The sequence below is a fragment of the Octodon degus genome, unplaced genomic scaffold, assembly GCF_000260255.1.
Source record: "Octodon degus isolate 3935 unplaced genomic scaffold, OctDeg1.0 scaffold00031, whole genome shotgun sequence".
Lineage (NCBI taxonomy): Eukaryota > Metazoa > Chordata > Mammalia > Rodentia > Octodontidae > Octodon > Octodon degus.
The window spans coordinates 1,389,680-1,412,985 of record NW_004524607.1 but is presented as its reverse complement, the minus strand read 5'-3'; the positions used below and the strand labels follow the sequence as shown (position 1 = coordinate 1,412,985).

General features: G+C 40.9%; 1 long non-coding RNA gene across 1 annotated transcript; it reads right to left on the bottom strand.

Annotated features, from left to right (window-relative positions):
- Positions 1–19,903, bottom strand: LOC111816374. The gene is made up of 3 exons (XR_002820783.1): positions 19,832–19,903; positions 17,519–17,521; positions 1–14 (listed from the first exon to the last, which is right to left on the bottom strand). It is a non-coding gene; the product is annotated as an uncharacterized LOC111816374 (long non-coding RNA).
- Between the last annotated feature and the right edge of the window lie 3,403 nt (positions 19,904–23,306).

The following is a 23,306-nucleotide window of genomic DNA, read 5'->3' as shown; positions in this document are numbered from 1 at the left end:
GTAGTCTGGGCTTTCTTCATAACACAGTAGCTTTGGAACAGGACACCTTATACGGCCACAGATGGATCCAGAAGCAAGTGTCTCAGCAAACAAGGCGGGCTACCCTGCCTCTTCTGGTCTCACGTCAGTCATCACCCAGTACTTTCACATCTTATTGGTCATAAATGAGTTGTGAGCTTGGGCAGACTCAAGAAGAAGGGATGGAAATTCATCCTCTAGATGGAACAGTTTCAAGGTCATAGATGATAAAGGCAAGCAGCCATTCTTTTTTTTTTTTTTTTTTTTTGCAGTACCAAGGATTGAACTCAGGCCCTTGCGCTTGCCAGGCAAGCATTATTCTACTGAGCCATCTCCCTGGCCCAATTTTGTTTTACTTTTTTTCTGTATTTTAGTGAAGGGTCTACAGGGTGTTCAGGGTCTCACTACTACATCAGACTCATAGTGATCTGCATGTTTACAGCCTCCCAAGAGCTGGGATTACAGGTGTGCACCACCATGTCCAGTCTGCACTGCCATCTCAGTGCACCCCGGGGGTGGGGCCAGCATGGCAGGCCCGGGGATTGAACCCCTGACCCCTGTGCCTGCTTAATCTGCTGAGCTATTTGGCCAGCTAGGCAGCCATTCTTGAAAAACAGTATGTCACCATCTAACAGAGAGTCACAGTGCATGCTCTTAACTAGCATGCTAGACTGCTCATTCAAAACTCAGTGCTCTTTATACTGTGTAACAACCATGGTTTTTTGTTTTGTTTTTCTCTTTGAGACAGGTTTCACTATGCAGTTCAGGCTGTCCTTTGTAGCCCAGACTGACCTCAAATTCACAGTGATCCTCCTGCCTCAGCCTCTCAAATGCTGGCATTATAGGCATGCATCACTGTGCCAGGCCAATCATGCTTTTGACCTGTACTAAAAGCTCTGAGTATCCTGCAATACCATTTGGAATGTGGAATGGACAAAGGGACAACAGGGACAGAGACTGAGTTGTAATGAAACTTCTATTTAGGCTATATTTCCTTCACATTCATCTCCTTGTGCAACCTACCAAGCTTCCTCACAGTAAGAGGATTCGCTAATCTATTCCACCAAAAAGATAAAATGTGTTCTCTTACAGCCTCTCCATCAGGACTGCTACTTACCTGTGCTGGTCATTTCCATCACAAACATCATTGTAAATGTTTCATAGGCAAGAACAAAGCTTGTGCTATGGACATCCAACTTTCATAGCCTTGACTTTCAGACATCATACCATCCTTTCCCATTTAATCTTACAGACCCAACCCAAATCTGGCCCCGACTCCTAAACTCTCATTAAAATATCCAAAACACAAATACCATGTAACTCAAAATAAAAACACAAAATTTTAGCATTCAGATAGGAAGCTGTACTTCCATGAGCAGGTTTACAGAATCCTTTTTTGTGGAAGGAGATGGAGTGAAGATGAGAAGAAATGCTGGGTATGCCATTTAAAGCAAATATTAACTCTCTGTCTTGAACATGTAATCAAACCTGACCACTAATTCTGCTGCCAATTTCAAAGGTCTGAAAAAACTAAAGTGGCACTGAGAGAGGTAAGAATCTGGCTATGAGGAGCCTCTTAATGTCAAATCTTTCAGTCAGGATCCTGAGACAAAGACAGAGAGAAGCACAAGGCTGCAAAGTGGCTCAGGAGATTGAACACCTCAGCCTTGACCAACCACCAAAGGAGGATGATGTTTTAACATGGAAGAGTTATCATTTGGGTTGTGGGCAAATACAGTACTCCTTCCCGTTAGTATACTGTTCTAAAAACCTTAATATTACTTGAAAATCTTCAATGAATTGCTAATTATTTGTTAAAAACAATAAATCCAATCTTTCTCCTTCAGGACAAATATAATACATTTGTAGTTCATTAACAGACATTCTGACAAAATAAACTGGCTAAGTATTACTTATTTGGAAATACAGATTTAATACTAATTTTATAAAACAAAAATTGCTTTATCAGTCTAACTTTATTTCAGGAAGTCAAGCCAAATTTTCATTTTCAGTAAAACTTCAATTAACACAAACAACTTTACACTATTAAAAAAACGAATAAACTCTGTTTACCCTTTGCCTAAGTAAAATTTTCCAGCTGTGCGGTGTCATGACTACATGAGCTTAGCTTTGTTTCTTTCACTAGATTAGAGAAAGGAAAAAGGTAAGAAGGGGAATGTGTCAATCACACTTAATCTACACCAGGCTGCCATATGTCACTTTTTGTCCTTTGCTGGTTCATTGGTTATTCATGAATTAACTACTTGAAAAGTGTTATATTTATCTTTGCAGCCATAAAGCTGTCAATTTAGTTTCAAGTATGCTTCCCTTTGTCTTCACTGAGACAGTTTTGGAGTAAAAGGCTCTGTGTATCTGACACTGCCCTACAGTATAATACAAGTATCTAAAAAAAAAAAAAAAAAACCCTACATGATATAATATGGTGAGTTTCTACACTGATACCAGCATGTGCCTTGCTCTTACATTTGAACACTGTTACATCAAAGGAAAAATAAAGCAATCACAGCTTTTAGGGCTCCTGGCCTCTCAGAATTTCCATAGAGGCCCCAAATCCTGTTCCCTCCTGTGTTTTATTATCAATGGTCTTACTGTTTCCATCTCTTTTCTTTTTTTATATGTGCTTGCTTCTGGCAGTATCCTCTGCTATTAACTTACCTCCCTCCTCAAAGTTACCCAAGTTCTGACCACGGCTCCCCAGGATGCATTACATGGGCTCAAGCTGGGAATCTGCCCCCCAGTTTCCTTTCCCACCCACAGATATCATGATGAAAGACTGCATGGCTCATTCAAATTCCAATGTGTTTGCCAGTATTGTACCAAGAAGAGACACATCTCAAAAGCATAAAAAGAGGCACACTCAGGTGCTCAGGGATGGCAGTGGGGAACACAAAGGGGGGTGCCTTTTGTCAATATCAGACACAATAAGAAAAAACAAGCTTGCTTAAGACATTCTAAAGTGCTTCTTGATGTCTTCAAGCTTAAAACCACCACCGCAAATCCATCATAGTTGTTAAAAAGGAGAAAGATCAGAGGCAGAAAATAATAGTTAAAACAAAAACAGGTGTTATGTGTATATGCACACATTCTAAACATTCTTTGACTATGTTGAAAAATAAAAGCATAGTGAAATCCATGTTTCAAAACTACTGGCATTTGACAATTTTGTCAATAAAGCAAAAGGGTAAATGTAATTTTTCTTAGGCACAACAGGAATTCTGACAGGTAATATCAAAAGTACATAACAGAAGTTACTTAGCTATTAGTGAACAAGGCTGCAGATCTAACCCACAGAAAGGAGCATTTCATAAATATGCACACCTGCATACTATATTTCATTTCTTTTGAGGATTTGATTTCAAACCCAAAAGTCCCTTTATAATTCAAGAATGTAGCTCACACCTATATCTCCCTTAACAAACAGGAGCATGGCAGAGGGAGCCTTGATATCTCAGACCTCCATCATGATCTAAGGCTACATCATCAACTTCCTAAAGCAATTAGTGCATGAGATCAGAGCTTCTTATGCCTAAAACAACAAGATTCAAATACAGCTTTTAATGCTTTTATAATCATTTTAAAACATTTAATTAAAGATTTGCATTGGTACAGAACTACATTAGAGGACCTCTGGAAGCCCCTAACCTGTTAGTTTCTTCTGTGTCTTCCCTTACTTTTCCAAGTGTATCACCATTTTCTCAGTCTTCTAGATAAACACTTGTCAGGTTGCCTTCATTAGTCAGAATTTGGTTCAGATGCACATAGAACAAGTCCAGAAGCAGACAAGAGACAAAACCAATGAGCTGCACAAGATAGAAATTGATTGTGTTCTCACAAAAGAGAAGCCAAGCTGAAGTCAGCCCAGCTGATAGCAGCTCAGAGTCAGGGGCTCTTTTCACGTTGGTGACTTTAATGCGTGCTTTCTGCTTTAAGGTCCAAGACTGGCTTTGTGAGCTCTGGATGTCACATGCACTTAACAGCCAGTAAAAAAGTGAAATAGGGCTCAATCCTTTTAATAACACTTTCTGGAATCTGCACACAACGCCTCAACTTTCATTTTACTAGTTCAAATGTAATGCTACAGCCACACCTAGCTATAAAAAGAAATGGAAAAATGCAATCTTTTCTTTTTTTCCCACTGAGCAACAGTGTGCCCAGCTAAGTTAGGGTTCTATTACATAAAACAGAAGAAAGTAGATGCTGGGGCTGGCACAGCCAAGCACTCCATTACTTTTCTTTCCCTGTTTGTCCACTGTGCTTCAGTTCTTTATCACTATTTGGCTAACCCACCTCAATTCAAACGACTGCAATACATACCATCACCACCTTTGCCTAGAACAGAGGTGGGGAACATATAGGACATGCGTTATTGCGTTTTGTTTTTTTTTAAGACAAAAGATGTTAATACGTGAGTTATTTTTTTTCTATGATAACACTCAGTATTTCAGTGTAACTGCAGTATTAGTGCTTTGCTCTAAGTCAATAGGTCTGGGGTCGCAGTCTGGCACTTGGTCTCCAGAAGGTTCAACGTCACTGGCCTAGACCTTACCATCCAATCTATGCCCTGGGGCAAGAGGTAAATTTGCCTCTCAGTTCAGTACAGACACTCAAGAATAACACAAACTGGTCAAGAGTACAAAGGGACCCTACAGAGGGAGGAGCCATGCCTCTTCTGGAGGCTCACACATCCTTCCTGACAAGGGGCTCTCTATTCACCCTTCTGTACCACCCTTAGGAAAAGGGAGAGATGACTCCAAGCTGGTGCACGTGTGTTTGCGCAGCACCTTACTCCCATTCAGTGGTTGAAGATAAGGGTTTTCACAGGGTAGGAAATCAGTCTGTGTGTAAAACAAAAACAAAAACAAAAACAAAAACAAAAACAAAAACAAAAACAAAAACTGCCCAAGGGACAGAAGGTAGAGCTAGAATTACAGAAAACAAAAGTCAATCTAAAATTCTATGCCCAGCACAAATATCTTCCAAAATTAAAGTCAAAGCTGGGTGTGGTGGTGCACAACTTTAATTCTAGAACTGGGGAGGCTGAAGCAGGAGGACTGCTGTGGGTTCGAGGCCATCCTGCAGTACGTAATACGACCCTGTCTCAAAAGTAAATAAATAAAAGCAAAATAAATGCCAATTAGAAACCTGGAGTTACAAAACTAAACGAGCCTGTTTTCTCATTTTAATCATCTTTATTTAATTGTTTAAACTTGGGGCCAGGGATATAGCTCAGTGGTACAATACCTGCCTGATTCTGTGAGTTCAATTCATGGTACCAAACAACAAAAATAGTAAACTTAACAGTAATGTATTATATATAGATTTTATGACATATAGAAGTAAAATACGATAAAAAGATCAAGAGATAAGGGCTTAGAATATAATGTGGGGGGCCGGGGAGATGGCTCAGTAGAATAAGCACTTCTCTGGCAAATGCAAGGGTCTGAGTTCAATCGCTGGTTCCACCAAAACAATAAAAAGGAAAGAAGTATAATGTGATTAAGATTCTTGTGTGAAATGGCATATGATTTAAAGTAATGATATATTATTTAAAGATTACTATAAGATATCTGTCACTCTACAGTAGCTGCTAAAAACAAAAGGTATGGTTTTTAACCCAATGACAGCTATAAACTAGAATCACTACAAATACTATTATTCCAAAAGACCAAGAAGGCTCAAAAATAGAAGGTAGATCAGAAAACAAATAGCAAAATGGGAATTAAATATAATCATATTGAAAATCAAATTCAATATAGTCTAAACACCGTGATGAAAAGGCAGAGACAGTCATAAAAGATAAAAGACAAAAAATGTAAGACTCAATTGTGTACTATCTATAAGAATGAGTCAGTCCATGAGACTAATGTCTCTCAGCTCTACAAAGATATGGATTATTCGCTTTCCTCTATCTGAGGAATTAAGCAAATGCACAAAAACAGAATCCTGGATTCTGCCTTCCTAGTAAGCCTAACATATAATTTGGCAAGAAAACAAGAATTTTGGATGAATTCAAGGCTTCAGGCTGCATAAAGAATTATACTGCAGTAAGTTCCCAACTTAGGAACATTCCAGTTGCAAACTTTTCACATATATTAAAGGACTGGATTCCCATTACTACCATTACGAACACTTGTGGATGTACACAAATCATGGAAATAACTCAGGGTCTCCTAGATATTATCACAGGTGTGCTGCTGTATGCTCACTGCACAGTGCGATGGTGTAAAGTAGCAAAATACATTCGAGGACTAACATTAGTTCCTTTCATATCTTCACTCCTTTTATCTTGCCTAATTTTCTACATCAAACATTCTTTCTGCATCTACTGAGATGATTATGTGATTTTTGTCCTTGGATCCGTTAATATTTTGTACTACGCTTATTGATTTGCATATGTTGAACCATTCCTGCATCCCTGAGAAGAAACATACTTGGTCATGATATATAATCTTTTTTTTTTTTTTCGGGACCGGGGATTGAACTCAGGCCCTGGCACTTGCCAGGGAAGCACTTATTCCACTGAGCCATCTCCCTGCCCAGTGATACATAATCTTGATGATTTGCTGCATTCTGCGTGCCAGTATCTTACTGAAGATTTTTCATGTCCATGTTCATTAGGGAGATTTGGTCTTTAGTTCTCTTTTTCAGTTGGGTGCATCTCTGGTTTTGATATCAAAGCAATGCTTGCTTCGAGGAATAAACCTGGGAGTATTGCTTCCCTTTCAATTTCATTTAATAGTTTGAGAAGTAGCAGCATTAGGTAGTCTCTAAATTACTTGTAGAATTCAGCAGTGAATTTATCAGTGCCTGGGACAGGTTTTTCATTGTATCTTCAATTTCACTGACTGATGTTGGTTTATTTAGAATTTTTGTATTTTCTTGATTCAGCTTTGGTAGTTCACATGTATCTAGAAACCTACGCATTTCTTCTGCTGTCCATCTTATTCGAATATAGGTTCTCAAAATAGGTATTGATGAGCTTTTGGATTTCTACAGGATCTGGTGATTTCTAATTGCATGGATTTGAGTCTTTTTCCCTTTTTAAAAAAATAAGGTAAGGTTGGCTAAAGGATTGTCAATGTTAATCTTTCAAAGAACCAACTCTTTGATTCATTGATTCTTTGTATTGCTTTCTTAAGTCTCCACCACGTTAATTTCTAGTCTGATCTTTATCATTTTTTCCCTGGCACAAGCTTTGGATTTGACTTCTTTTTCTAGAAGCTTGAAGTTCAACATCAGCTTGTTTTTTTGTGTATTTGCTCTGATTCAGAGTGTTTGGCAAACCAGGTACTCAATCTCTACAGCTAAGACAGAGGGAAACCTGGCTACTGATCACCTCGCAGCAGACCTTGACATCATCCACATGGTGCTAGTTTTAGAAGCATACAGAATTCAAGAGTTGTGAGGTCAGGAAGGCTTGCACACACATTGCATAAGGCCTGGGAGGCCAGGCAGTGTGCCCCTGAGAGGGCAGTGTGTGAAGTTATGAGGGTGGAGCCCAGCTACGGTGGAGACCCCAGAATTTTGGAGAAGCCAGGGAGATGGATCTTCTGAGGAAAACTGCCAGGAAGGAGGAAAGCAGGGCCATGAAAGAAAAGCCATGGGAACTACAACCACTGGAAGTACCATACGAGCAAAGCTACCCAAGACCTTTGGAGTTCACATCTTGCTACATACTGCTTTGGATGCTGTACCTGGAGCTAATCTGCTCTGCTTTGGTCCATTTCTTTGTATCCCCATTTATAATGTTTATTTTGTGCCACCAAAAGTTGAAAGTGTTTGCCTCTCTTTTCCTTTGTACTGGGGCTCACAGCTAAGAGTTTGCCTTGAATCTCAGAGCAGAGTTGGTACTTGACCTTTCAGCAACGCTGAATCTGTCAGGACTTTGGTAACTTTTGGAGATGGATTAATGCCATTTGCAGAAAGGAATTCACAGGAGCCTTTGGGGGGCCAGGGAATGTTATTGTGTCTAGATGTCACCCCAAAGCCTCAATGCACTTTTAGATGGGGATTTTTTGAAGACAGCACCAGTCTAGTTTGTGATTCATTCTTGGATCAGTTCACTGATTGCATTTGCAAAGCCCTAATCCCAACAGTCTCAATGAAAGAAAGTTGTTTTTCTTTTGCTTATTACTTTTGCTGTCTTCCAGTGCCATGAACACTTGCCCATCTACCATATGCCACCCTGCCTTGAAGGTAACGAATCATTGACTGAAACTTCTACACACTATGACCTAAATCTTTCCTCCTTTAATTTTGGGTGTTGGGAGCCCTGGGAAGCTAGGAAATTGATCAAATGTGTGTAGGTGGGACTAGGCCTCAGTGCTTAAAGCCAACAAGCTATCTCAGTCCTGAGACAAACATCCTGTCTGTTTAAGGTCAGCTATTAGTCACTAGGCAACCTTGTGTCATGTGTTACTAACTTTGCAAAAGTATAAATAAAGGATTGGTTTGTTATACATTGTGTTAGTCTTGCCCATCAGGCAGAGGAGCGACTGCCTAGCCCAGCTTTTGTCCTCATGTCTATCTTTCTCATTCCTGCGTTTCTCCCTGGGTAGAATCACTCACAGTGAGACCAATGGCTCCCTACAGTTGGGTATTTTGTCTCAACAATCTCAACAACAAAAAAAGTAAGACAGGACAATTTCAATTCCTCTGCATTTACTCAAACATGTTCTATGAGTTTGTGGTCTATTTTGGAGAACATCCCATATGCAGCTTAGAAGAATGTGTATTCTGATGATGTGGGGTGGTATATTCTGTACACATCTACTAAATCTATTTATTCAAAAGTTTGGTTCAGTTACGATAATTCTTTGAGTCTGTCTAGTTGATCTACGGGGTATTGAGGCCCCCCATTACAACTGTATCAGTGCTTAATTGATTTTTCATGTTCATTAATAATTGTTTCATACAGCTGAGTGAACTGGAATTTAGTGCTTATACACTCATGATTGTTATAAGATATAGTAGAGAAAAACAAAAAGAAAAGAAGAAAAAAAACACTGTCCACTTTAGAACACGTCTCTGCATTCATTGGTAGACAAGAGGGCAGGCAGAGCCCATATCCATGCTGAATAATCTCAATATGCAAGCCACAGATTTACAGCAGGATAGTAGATAATCACAGCAAGTCTGCATCTTTAGTTTCACTTACATTCACACTTGGTTTTTTGGTTGTAAGGCTGGAATCCAATCTGTTCATCCATGTGCCTCCTGGTGTTTTAACTTGGCTCCTTGATCTCCTGCTGATTTGAACTTGGTTCCACCTCTCCTTAAAACTGGGAGCTGCCAGATGGAGAGAGCCCAAAGCATCTCAGAGTTTTGAGCTCAGCTGGCCCCTCTCCAAGATGGCTACTCATCCATTGCCCTCTCACAAGGAACCTGAATAACTTACTCACCAGCCACTGTAGTCCTCTGCACCCACTGCTCTGTTAGACTGGTGCATTTTTCTGTGATGGCCTCTGGGGTTACCAGTAGTCACCATCCACCTGCAAGTCAGAGCTGCCCCTCCCACATAGTAAATCAGGGCTTAAGGAGAAAACACTGAATGCCATCTCCTTTTACATTGAGGTCTGTCTCTTCACTCTCGCTGTGGGTTTCAATTCCTGTTTCAGATCCATGTAAGGTCCCAAAGAACCACTTCCCCACTTCTCTTCTTCAAGGTGCTCTGTTCCAGTGTCTGACCATCAAATCTTGGAGAAGCTGTTTCTCAGCCATTCACCACCCTGCTACCTTCCCAGAAGTCACCAATCAATTTTAAAACGGGCATAGAAAATAAGAAAAAAGCTTAGCGCTTCATTACGTCATTTGTAGAGCTAATCGATGTAGGAACCACATCTTACCAAAAGGGCTGTTAACAGTGCACGTTAGCCTAATACATATGTCGGCCCAATGACACAAGTAACCAGCTCAAAATCTGCCTCCCATGGTACATAAAAACAGCATAGACAGCGAAGCCTTTGTCATCATATAGGCGGTTTCCCTACTAAATATTGTGAGGTGACAAAACAATTTCCTGCAGGTAAGAAAGCAAGCCAGTTAGGGGCAGCAAGTAAGTATATGACCTTGAATTCCTGGCAAGTGGCAGTTCACAGCAAAACAGTTTCAAAATTTCATGTTGCCATTTTAGGCACTGATGGTATTTTGTACATCCAGTGAGGGGACGCTGAGCAGCTATACAACAAAGATGGGCAAGTCTGAGAGTGGATGGCTGACGACAGGTTTTACCCAAAGCTCTAGCTAAGAACACGAGTCAGGTAAATAAGGAAATCAATGCAGCCAGTGAAACAGCCACACAACATAAGGGGGAAGCAAGGCCCACATCTTTTCCTGAGGAGTAGTACAAATACTTGTTACTAGTTTTCTATGGGAATCCTAACATATTAACAAAAATTTAGTGGCTTAAAATAATGAGTTTATGATCTTAGAGTTCTGTTAATCACAAGTCCAACACTGATATTACTAGGCAGAGATCAAAGTGTCTGCCAGATATATTCTTCTATGAGGCTGGAGGAAGACTATTTCTTTACCAGCCCTGCAGACATTTCCTATGCTCCCAGCCTCACCCTCTGGCTTCAAAACTGAGAACTACCAACCTAGGCCTTCTCCTGCAGCAATTTCTCTGGTTCCTTCTTCTTCCTCTTCCACTTGTAGGAACCATGATTACATTGGGATCACTGGCTTAATCCCAGACAATCTCCAAAATCAGATAATTAGCAATCTTCACTCACTTCTGCCAAGTAACCTAACATGTTCACAGCTTCCAGGAACTGAGGCACAAACAGCTTTAGGGGTCCATTATGCTGCGTATCATAGTGTTCCTACCCGGGGCCCAGAGGAATTTCTAGCCAGGCATGGGAGTACACACCTGTAACCCCAGCACTGGGAAGGCTGAGTCAGGAGGATCACCAGATGAACTACCTAGCAAGACCCTGTATCAGAAAGAATTAAAGCTGTGCTGATTAGAAGAATAATAGCACAAGCTGGGGAATACACTACCACTGTGGTTCCAAACCTATGCTTAAAGAAGTATCAGCAGCGGTGCCACAGGCTCATCAGCAGTTACACAGACAGGCTGGCTCACAGCAGACTGGCTGAGCATCATTAGTGCCAAGTGTAAAGATTCTAAAAGTGGGTAGATGCATTAACCACATCTTGCCCAGGTTAGACATCAGCGTTAAGGGGAAGCACCAGCTGTAAGATTTTAAGCAAATCGCTTATGAGTCTTTCCTCACCTATAAAATGAAAAGGTCAATCAATTATAAAGTTTATTCTAAAGGCCTGTCCAAGTGAAAAATGCTATGAAATCATGTAACAAAAGGGAAGAACTGACGGGCCAGAAGTTTCTTCTCAAATTTGAAACCAAGGCTTAGCATTTCACCTTCCCAGGGGAAGGTATAGCAGAATAGGCTTTCCTGTTTTGAAGCCAGATAAATGATACCTTAAAAACAGTATGTGGAAGTTTGCCTTTTTATACTATCTTCAACATTTAAATTTTCACCTTAATCTGTTTACGTAAAAACAGCCAAGAGATGACACGTTTTGATAATTCCAACTATAAATATACATACACACACACACACACACACACACACATATACATATATATACACCTTTAAAGGAAACACTGAAAAATTTAGGCTACTCACTCTTTGATGTTGGGGAGAAAATAGTAGTATGAATAAACTGGAACCTAGGAAACAGAGAATGTCATTCAGGAGTATTCATGAGTTATGAAACTAATAATCAACAGATTAATACCTCATAATATGTTAAAATTTAATCACATGAATAGCCACTCTACATAATCTTTGAATTTTTTTTTCGGTCTTTTTGAAATAGGGTTTCACTATGCAGTTCAGGTTGTCCTTGAACAGCCCAGGCTGACCTTGAACTTGCAGCCATCTTCCTGCCTCAGCCTCCCAAGTGCTGGGGTTGTAGGAATTTGCTATCATGACCAGCCTTGAATACTATTTTTTAAAAGATAAAGTATAGTGCTTGCTTTGGTAGCACATATATACTGAAAATATTTTCTTTTAAAAGAGCCTGTACAAATGTGCTGAAGGAATAATGAGAAGTATAAAGAACAGTCTACCTAAAAGTAAGGAAAACTGTCTTCAAAATAGCAATAAAGTTTCTTTATTGGCCTCAATTAATATTTGTATAAAAACTAGTAAGTTGTCCTAAAAATTCAGAAGTATATCCGGCTAATGTATACCATAAGACAGTGCTACAATGTTATACAGAAATTTCTGTTCTAATAGTGATTGTGTAAAAGAAAACTTTAAAGACTCAATATTTTAAGGCAATCACACCAGATATAGGAACAAAGCAGACACAATGTGGCCACTGAATCAGAAGTTATAACTCAGGTGATAATGAAATAAAAGCCTGGAGGCCTGAGGCCCTCGTTCCGACACTCTCTGAAGGTCCAGGTTTGCTCATCTGTAAAGGTATTAGTATTTGAGAAAATTATTTTCATATTTTTCACCAATAGCAAACAAGGATTACTGCCTAAAGGAAAGACAAAAAGAGAGTAATTTTATTTTAAAAAATACTCTTATTTATTGAAACATGCGACTGAGAAAGCCTACAAATTTTTTTTTAAATATATTATTTTTTGGAAGTTTTAGGCTCAGAGTAAAAGTAAGCATAAAATACAAAATCCCCATATACCTCTTACCCTATAATTCTGGCTCCCCCACAATCAATGGCCACAGCAGACTGGAACATTTGTTACAGCTGATAAACCAACACTGACACAACATTATCGCCCAAAGTCCACAGTTAACAATATCAAAAAGCAGATGTTGCATGGCTATATTCCCGTCATCAAGTAGGAGGTGGGCCTAACTATCTGTAGCCAACTGGCTGTGGCCCTGTCACCTACAGCAAATACCCACTTGCCAACAGCTCATCTTCTGTCCTGCAGGGGTAAAGCTGACGTAGGCACAGCAGCAAAGACATGCTCTCTTAGGTCCCCAGTCAAATGCATCTCCCAGCCAGCAGTCTGGCTAGAGAAGGACTGGACTGGCTTTACACAAGGAATGAGTTAACTATAGGTCTTGCAGAAATAGTTAGGGACCATTGGGATAAGTGGCAAGAGTGAATGTGGGGCATGGCAAAAGGAACTGGAGGGCCAGGTGGATAAAAGAACGCAGGGAGACAGAGGAAAAAGGAAACTAGTCAGACCAAGGGTGAATGTGAGCATGAGAAATGATTCCATCCCTGAGGCAAAAGGTATTGATCTTAAGCCATAACGGGATTATAAGTAAAATCCACAGGAACATGCATAGTAGAAACATGGTGGTTAGGGTCTTCTCATTCATATTTCTATTATGTTTTCCTATATAGAGACCTGAAACAAAAACAAAAACAAAAAAAATCAAGGCAGACCACATGAAGGAAGTGGGTGAAGTGGCAGGAGAGGCAAGGGCAGGGCATTCCTTCTGGAATTTGGGATAGTCTAGGGGATGCAGGATAGATTACTTGCACTTTCCGTGAGGAGGAGTCAAGTCAGGGGTCAGCAGGATACAATTTTGCCTGAGTGATATACCTTCCCCAGGGGTGCTGCAGCCATTGAAGAGAGGCAATCTCACAGATGGACAGCCACGAGGGTGCTGCAGATGATGAAACAGGGTTCTGTTCTTGGGCTCTAAGGACTAGGTGTTTAAATCTTTAATTACAACCTATTTGCCTATGAGTTTGTCTTCAAAAGGCTAGGTGTCTGGGAAGAAAAAGAGTAGGTTAGTGGCATGTCATTTCTGTTTGGGCTTGAAGGACTGGGAGACAAATCTCCACTAGACCTGGCCTCTGGGCTGAGGTTAGGTCCAAGAAAGAGGATGAAGCCTTAAAAAGCTCAAAGGGGCTGCATTCCATGGGTTCCCAGGTGGGTGGCTCAGATGTGGAGGACAATGCTTGGGAGCAGGGAGACCCAATCTTCATGGAATGGAGGTATAAGCTTAGTAAGGTGTTACTTGAAGAGGCCACCGGCTCTATCTCTCCAGATGACCGAGGTTGGTACACGGTGTGGGGATTCCATTGAATGAGAGACTTCACTACCTCCTGGGTAATTTGGCTGATGAAGCCTGAACCACTGCCTTATTGGATGGATGTAGAAAGGCCATATCAAGGGATAATACAAGCTAAAAGGAAATTAATTTACTACTGCTATGGCTTTTTCTGAGTTGGAGGAAAAGCTTCAACCCACTCAGTAACAGTATCAACCCACACCAGGAGGTAATCTTTTACACCCACAGTATGTAGATGAATTCAATTTGCCAGTCCTAAATTAAGAGCAAAGCCTTGTACCTTGTATGTAGGGAAAGGAGGGAGTCTCAGGAAACCCTGAAAGATGGATACATGGCAGATAGGGCGCTGGGAGGTGATAGTTTGAAAAGTTTTTCTAAGAGAGAAGAAAGAGGCTCAAGCAATCAAGCTACAGATCTATAGCCTGAGTGAAAATTATCATGAAAGGAGGAAAGGATAGTGTATGCCTGGGAAGCACGAAGGAGTTTTCCTTCATTTAGAAACCAACTACTCTTGGTAGGAAGGGCATAGTACTGTTGTCATTTGGCAGGTTATAGGTTGGGGTAATGTTAGAAAAAGTGAACTATTGACCCTCAGGAGTGGAAAGGGGGATTCCAGTTGCCTCTTTAGCTTTTTGTCTACAAAGGTATTTCTGGTAGCTATGAAGTTAAAAGACCTTTTGTTTCCTGCAGCAAAATATAACCACCCAGGCCCGCAAGAGGGTGACCTGGAAGCAGGCTCTAATGAGAGGGGTGTCAATCACTGAGGACCCTCAGAAGGTGAAGAGACCTCTCTCTACCTAGATAGTAGCATGGCTGTATAATATATGGTAATAAAGAGGTGGCAGACAGTTTGATCAGAATGCCTTATAAAGAGTGGAATGAGACTGGGTGTGGTGGTGCACACCTGTAATCCCAGCACTTGGGAGGCTGAAAACAGAAGGATCACTAAGAGTCTGATCTGTGTATTGACACCATTGTAGACCCTGTACTAAATACATTAAAAAAAAAAAAAAAAAAGTGGAATGGCACAAGTGAGAATGACCAGGAAGGAAAGGGAGAAAGGACACAGGACCAATTGGCATCAGATTAGAGGGGGTTTTAAGGCTCTGGAGATTTTGCCGTGGATACTCATAACAGTAGTTGGGGCTGTAAAGATTGGTTGATCCTTGAAAGAAAGCTGAGGTGAATGGGTGGCTCTGTATCCGTTGGAAAGGAGATAGACTTTACATTCTACAGTAAGAGTTACCTGAAGTTCAGCATCTGTTGGGCCAGGGAGTCCCCTGAGGCCTTTGGGCAGCTTCACTTCCATCTTCAGTGGCCAAACCAAGAGGGTCTGGGAAAGAGCCAGCCAAGGGCCCATGGGGTTGTGACCCAGAAGTGGCTGCTGGTGCTGATCAGTCTGACTTCCAATGGGGACTATGAAGGACATGGGTTGGGAAGAATATTGGGCTGCCTGGGGAGAGTGAGGTAGACAGGATCTATTGTCAGGGAGGACTCAACAAGAAAAGGGACAGATGAAGGTACAGATGGGAGGAAAAGGTGAAGGATTTCAGAGGAGTCACAGGAGGAACAGAGGGTTGGAAGGTTACAGAGTGAGAACACCTGGACAAAGGGTGCCTAAGATCATTTCCCTTATGTAAGTCCTAAAAGACAGAAAAACCAAAGGTGCCATTTTATAGCCATTGAGAGCCATTTGAAAGCTTTTATTGTGACCCTGTGGTACTGCAAAAAATAAAATATCAGGCACTTAGGCTTCAGATGAGGGGAGAAATAGAGGGGCTTTAGGGTTTTTTAGGAGACAGGGGGTAGGGAATGGAGGAAGAGAAATTTCTCATGGACAGCAGAGAGAAAGGTAATAAGAACAGCAGCAGAGGTCCACTGAGGATCTCTCCAGCTGGAACTCAGGGCCTGTAATGCAAGGTGGGTGGGGGGGGTGGTCCAAGCCAGTCATCATGGTTGGTTAGACACCAAAGAAAGACTGGTTTCCCAGAGAATGTCCACAGCTGGTGCCAGATTTAAGGAACACAGAAAGCAGACCAAGCCTTTGTGTCTCAGCAGATGAGACAGGGAACTTTACCAGATCTGAAGTGGCCAGTGGGGACTGCTTGGGGTGTGGCCTGAGGGGCCAAGGTCTCAGGTGTGGTCTCATCAGGAAAAGGACTAGGGATAGGGCTTGAAGGTCCTCCAGGAGGGTTGCTCTGTTCTGTAGGCAGAGTGCAATCTACCTGGGCAGGCTTTGCTGTTTATTTTACTCAGGTGTAAGTGGACAGAGTCCTAAAAGAGTGTCAGCACTCAGCAAGGGGAGAATAAAGGCTTTAAAGAGGGAGGGGAGAGTTGCTGTCTTGTGGCTTCGCAGGAATGGTCACACTTCTCTGAACTGGAAGTACACATGTGAATGTGGTCATGTTCCCCAGAATGAGGAGTATGTGCAGCTGTAACTGCTCTCCCTGGAATCAGGGGGTTGGGATATGGTGTCTTGTGCTTGCTATTCTTTGAGGTTTCCTGTTGTACTTCGCAGGAATGGTCTAAGCTGACAGGTATAACAATTCCTACACTCACAGCAATAAACTGATGTCTCTAGAGTCTCAAATTCTGTAATCTCACTCTCTAGCGGCCCCCATCTTTTCAACTTCCTCTCTTCAAAGACTATGCCACTTTTAAACCCCAGTTCTACCACCCATTAATACCACCACCTTTTACTGTTTCACTTAGCTTAGAGTCCAGGATGCACCATTAAAATCCTCCTCTTTTGAATATATAAACTCATTATGTTGCCTCCTCTTCTGTTATCACCAGGCAAACCTCAGTTCTAGATGAAGCGCTACCTAATCTGCATAGGTGACTCAGGCTAAAGGAACAAAAAACAAGTATTAACTCTACTAACCTTGCTGTACACTTATGAGGAGGGGGTCCAGCTGGGCTTTTGATGCTGGCTGACACACACACACCAGCTCTCTAATCTCCTGACCAGATCTTATAGCCTAAATATCATTATAGGTATATTCTCATATGTGTATTAAAAAATAGAGCATATAGGATTCATCACTGTCTGTGCTTTCACACATACACTGGGGATCATGCAGTATGGCCCCCACAAGTAAGGGCAGATCTTTTCTCCTCAAACCCACATAACCCCTATCCCTCAGGCTCAGCACATGATCCTGCCTCCTAGCTCACTGAGAATATAAAACCAATCATTTCCCTGTATATGTGCCAAAATACTTTTTCCTCTACTGGTATGGCTGACACGTCTGTGCTACTACTGTAATCAGCCCTTCTCCTTTGTACACAGATACCATTTACTTTAATCAGCTCAGCCTCACTGCCCCAGACTCCTCCTTTCAGGCATCACCTATTTCCTCCTTTCTATACCATCACTCATATCAGCATCTATCACACTATAATAGCTCCCATTAAAAAAAGATCCCAAACTCTCAATCCTCAACTTTCTTCCACTGACAGTCCCCTTTGGAAAGAAACTCCTCAAAAGTGGTATTAACTTTTGTCCCCTCCAATTCCTGTTCTCCCACCCCCTCTACAGTATAACCTATCTAGCCTTAGTGTCTCTCTTCTCCACCAAAACATTTCCTATGCAAGGCCTTAATGACTTTCGTATCATTAAAGCCAAAGGGCACTAGGTGACCTTTGTCACCTAGGTCTCAGTACTCACCCTAGTGCACCTATCGGAACATTAAACATAACCAACTGGTTGTTGTTTCTTTTTTCTTTTTTTTTTTTTTTTTTTGCGGAACCGGGGATTGAACTCAGGACCTTGCACTTGCCAGGCAAGCACTTATTCTACTGAGCCATCTCCCCGGCCCCTGCTTGCTGTTTCTACACTAGTCTTCCAGACACCGCATTTTCTCCTGCTTACTGAGTAATCTTTTCTGGTCTGGTATTGGGGAGCTTCATCCCCCTTCAGTGGCCTAGGGTTCATCTAGGCCCATTCCATCCAATCTCAAGGCTTTGAACCATCGTACTGTGGTGACACATGAGTACATCAGACCTTGTTGTACTGCTGGCTGGTGTTAGCACCTCCTAGTTAACATCTCAACATATACGATGAGCAGATGCTTGGAATTTGTAAACCTGCCTCTGCCCCAGATATTTCAGTGAATGGCAACTCCACCCATTCAGAAGCTAGGCCAAAATCTTGTACTTTTTTATTCACATTCCCCAACTAACACATCAGCATATTTTGTTCACTCTACTTTTAAAATATATCCAGAAAGAGCTGGGCATGGTGCCACATGCCAGGAATCCTAGTACTCTGGGAGGCCAAGGCAGGAGGATTCCATGCTTAAGCTCAACCTGAGTAACTAGCAAGACCCTGTCTCAAAATAATAATATAACAATGAGCTGGAGATCTAGCTCAGTATAAAACTCCTGAGTTTACTCTCACGTAATACAAATCAAATCCAATCACTAAAAATTTAATGACTTAAATTTTTAACAATTGTTCAGACTTACAACCTATATATTTTTATAGTTCTATACCTCTTGATTTTAGAGCCTCAATGTCTTTTTTGTGCAGTATACCTGTTTATACAGTACTGTAACTTTTGCTGATTGCACTGCACAATAGTTATAGTTTTATGTTCTATTACATGTAGGAGTATGGTAAGTAAGAGTTATGCAAATAAAGTCACTAAATCGGAGGAATTTTTGACTATTCTGAATATTTTCCTCATTTAGCAACCAATTCATTTAAGAAGGAAAGTCAAAGGGAGGGAGTTCCGTGGTTAAGCAAGGAGTGTACACCTATATTCATGGGTGTATGTTGCCTTCTGACTGCTGCTTGCTGCCTTCATTTTGTACAACCTTAGCCTAAGTTCTCATCATCCTTTGCCTGGATTATAATAGTTCCTAACTCGTCTCCCTGCCTCCTTCTTTAGCCCTTTACAATCTCTTATATGAAGAAACTAGTGTGATTCTGTTGAAGCCTATGTAAGATTATGTCACACTTCTGTTGAAAACAGTCAAATTCCAGATGACTGTGACACTCTACAACAGCTCAAAGCTCCCTAGTAATTACCTCATCTCCCCTCCCTTTCACTGAACTATGCACTCTACTCCAGTCACACTGGACTCCTGCAGGCCCAACAGGCCATGCATGAAGGTCTTGTCATTTGCTTTTCCTGCTGCTTTCAACTGTTCCCTCCACATTACCAACATGGTACTTGCTCTTATCTGTCTGTCCACAGAGCTTAATGTCTATAAAATATAGTACATTCTCTTGCCTGTTTGTTTTCAGTTTGTTTCACTAGAATATAAGCAAATGGCACAGCTCCTTGCCTCTCAGCAGTCCTTAATTCACCTGCTGAATGAATGATACTCTCACAAATAATTAAGCAAATGTGAGTGACAACAATAGGAATACACATGACACCATCTCCCCACCCCTTATCTGTAGGAGGACACACTTCAAAGTTCATAGTGGGCATGGGGAAGCACAGACAGTGCTGTGCCCTTTATATCTTGTCTTTCACTACACACGAGTACAAACCTATGATAAAGTTTAAGCTACACACTAGGCACAATAACAGGTGAACAAAAACTAAAAATAATACAATTGTCACAAAATATTGTAACAGAAGCTATTTAAGACCTATGATAATTTCTAGAATTTTCCATTTAATACTTTCAGATCACAGACAAGTAAAACTGCACTATACAAAACCACAAATAAAGGGAACCATGGTGCACACTAATCATGTGCCAACAATTTAAGACTAAGCCCCAAGCATAGTAGCACCTACTTGTAATTCTGGGAGGCTCAGTCAGTAGTGTTGCAAGTTCAAGCCCACCTTGTCCACTTATGAAGTTCTTGTCTCAAAATAAAAATTAAAAAGGTTGAGGCAGCAAGGAACTGGGCATATAACTCAGTGTAAATGTCCTGGGTTCAATCCTCAGTACAGCAAACAAAACTTAAGTTTGATAAAACAGTGACTAGAATATCCAACAGAGTTTTTATATGCTACTTCTGGGAGTGTAAATTGCCACAATTTATTTATTTACAATACTTTAGAGAACATAATTTGGTCTTGGCTAGTAAAGTTCAAGATACACATACCTTCTGTCATAGCAAATATACCCCTGAATGTATATCCTAGATTCTAGAGTTTACAGCAATCCTCTCCTGAGTATAAAAGGAACCCTGCAAGCATATTTACTACCATATTGCTCATAAAAGCCAATGAGCTAGAAACCTAAGTTTCTGTCATCAGGAAATATTAAAAAATGTGATAGGAACATATATGGGAATAATATTTTAAAAATTAAAATGAATAATCTACAATATAGTTAAATGACAATAGTTCAAAACTATAATGCTAAGTGTTACGGTTTTGATCTTAAATACTGCCTCAAGGTTCATGCATGAAGGCTCTGTCACCAGTGCTCTGCTCTAATGGGAGGTTGGTGGAAACGCCAAGAGGTGGGAAAAAGGGAATCACTGGGGGCACTGCACTGCAGGCTACGCTGGAGCCCTGGCCCTTACTCTTGCACTTTGCTGCCTGCTCATGAAGTGAGGACCCACCCCTTGCACTTCCTCCATGATGCTCTGTCTCACCACAGGCCTAAACGCAACTAGGCCAAGAGGCCACAGACAGAAATTTTTGAAACTAAGAGCCAAAACAAAATTTCCTCCTTAATTTAACTGATTTATCTCAGGTATTTTGTCACAGATAGAAAGTTGACTAATAAACAACTAATGAAAAGCAAGCTGTTAACACAGAATAATGTTACACATTACGTATATCATTAGAATATGCAATGGGAAAAAAAGCTACCTTTTGTACAGCCACATCTAAACATAATGAGTATGTATCCGGACAGCAGGTCCATCAGAGCAGTTAGGCAGGGAGTAAAAGAATTAGGATTACAAAGAGTACTTCCATTATATCGGCTTTGCCTTAATTTTAAAGAGAAAACAAAGAGACTGGAAAATATGGACACATACCAAGATTCAATAGAAGTGCACCATAGGTATGTGGGTATCTGTTATGCTGTTGCCTAAATTCTGTACATATAAAATACTCATGTTTTTCATGAAGCATGACTATATTCTACAGAAATTAAAAGTTCACATTTTCTACATGGAAACAATGCTTTTGTACATTTGGAGGGGAGGAAGGCTTGAAGGTAGGGTAAGGAAATGGGAAAAAAGAAGAAACAAGTTATATCATGTACAGGTGCGAATTGTCAATGATGAATGTGATCACTATGTATATCTAAAATGTATCAATAAAATCTGATTAAGGGCCAGCCAAACAGCTCAGCGGAATAAAGCACCTGCAAGCAGGCGCAGGGGCCAGAGGCTCAATCCCCAGGCCTATGCTGGCCCCGCCCCTGGGGCACACTGAGAGGGCAACTGAGACTGTGCATGGTGGTGCACACTTGTAATCCCAGCTGTAAACAGGCGGTTCACTATGAGTCCGATCTAGTAGTGAGACCCTGAACACCCTATAGACCCTTCCCTAAAATACAAAACTTAAAGAAAATAAAATCTGATTGAAATTTTTTTTTCATATTTTCCAAACATAAACAAGGGCTAGCTTCTTCTCATCACAATGAGCAGTAAAGCCACAAGGGCTTTTCTGAAAATTCTGAACTTGCACAAAAAATGTTAGCTGCTGCCTACACATCCACTACTCACTCCAGCTTCCTTTCCTTAGAAGGGCCTTCAAGAGGCACATTTCTATTTCAATATTAATCATCTGTAAACATTACTACACAAACTCACTGCCCTAGACAGGGGCTGTGAAACAAAAATGCAACTCAGAGCACGCACAGCAATGGGCATCTGGGCTCACGCGAGCTTATAAAATCACCAGTTGGCCCTGATGATTAATACAAAAGCAGACAGCTGCTCTCTTATTTAGAGGCCTGGGTTTCCAAATCGCCTAACAAGGACATCTCTGGGTCCTCACACACTTTGCCCACCCCAGGAAGTGCCTATGTAAATTCAAATCACTAAGAAATTCTCAAGATTCTTTAATTATATTAGTACAGAATGAAAATCCAGGATCACATTACTGTAAAATCTATCATAAAACTTACTGCAATGTCAAAACAAAAGTTACACAGCCATATACACTATAAAAAACAAATGGTCACACCATTGTCCTCTCCTGCATGGTGGACCACCCTCATACTGTAGAGTGTACTTCTTTTCCTACTTTTACTTGACCCAAACTCTCTGCAGAACCTGTTTTCCTACCTTCAATAAAACTTTGCTACCTTGTTTGGTTACCTTGGCAAAATCTTTGCTCAGCACAGAAAGAACCTAGAAACCACCTCTAACACCCCCAAAATCCAGTAGCTTAGCAAGCCTGAAGAGCAGGTGAGGCCCTTTGAGCATTTTTTTGTTTCTTTCTTTCTAAAACGCCATGATGTTTTTTTCTTCTTTTCCTTGTCTCTCTCCCCGAGGCTGAGCAACTCCAGAAATTTTTTCACAGCGCCAGAAACAGCTTTCTGGTGTGACCCATCAGGTAGGATGTGGAATGGGGGAGAGGAAGCCCACAGTCCCTGTTTTCTCTCAGCTAGTAAGTGGCCTACATGCCTGCTTCAAGTTTATCCCTTTTCCTTCCTTTGCCTGTCTTTGGTCACTGCAGACAGAAGTCAATGAAGAACTTGCAGAGGGCCTGTTACTAACCCAGCTGCAGAGCAGATCGTTCAGGTACCACGTGTGCAACCTACAGTGTAGTATGCCTTTCTGAGCTCAAGTTTCTGTTCTCCATGCTGCAGTACTTCATTCAGCTTTCTCAATCTTTTGAGGAAAAACAGCTGTTGGTAATCCGGTCTCCTGCCTGAGTAGCCATCTATTTACTCTTTTATTTTGCACTCTGTCTTGTCTGTACTTTTCCCCTAGATCAGTGATGGTGAACCTTTGAGGGAAAAGTGTCCAAACTGCATCCCAAAATTTATTTATTTATTGCAAAATGCCAACACTGCAATTAAACCTCAATACTGAGATTTTAGCTCAGAAAAAAACAACTTATACATTAACATATTTTGTCTTTAAATAAATGAATAAATAAATATCATGTGTGTCATAGATTCACTACCACTGCAATGACTTTTCTTTCTCAGGGAACTTAGGGTATACTTCTTTTACATGGCCTAAACTTACTCTGCAGAGCCTGTTTCTTTTCCTATCTTTAATAAAATTTTGTGACCATTGAAACAATGTTTAGCCAGTAAATAACAAAGTTCAGTGACTTTAATACGATA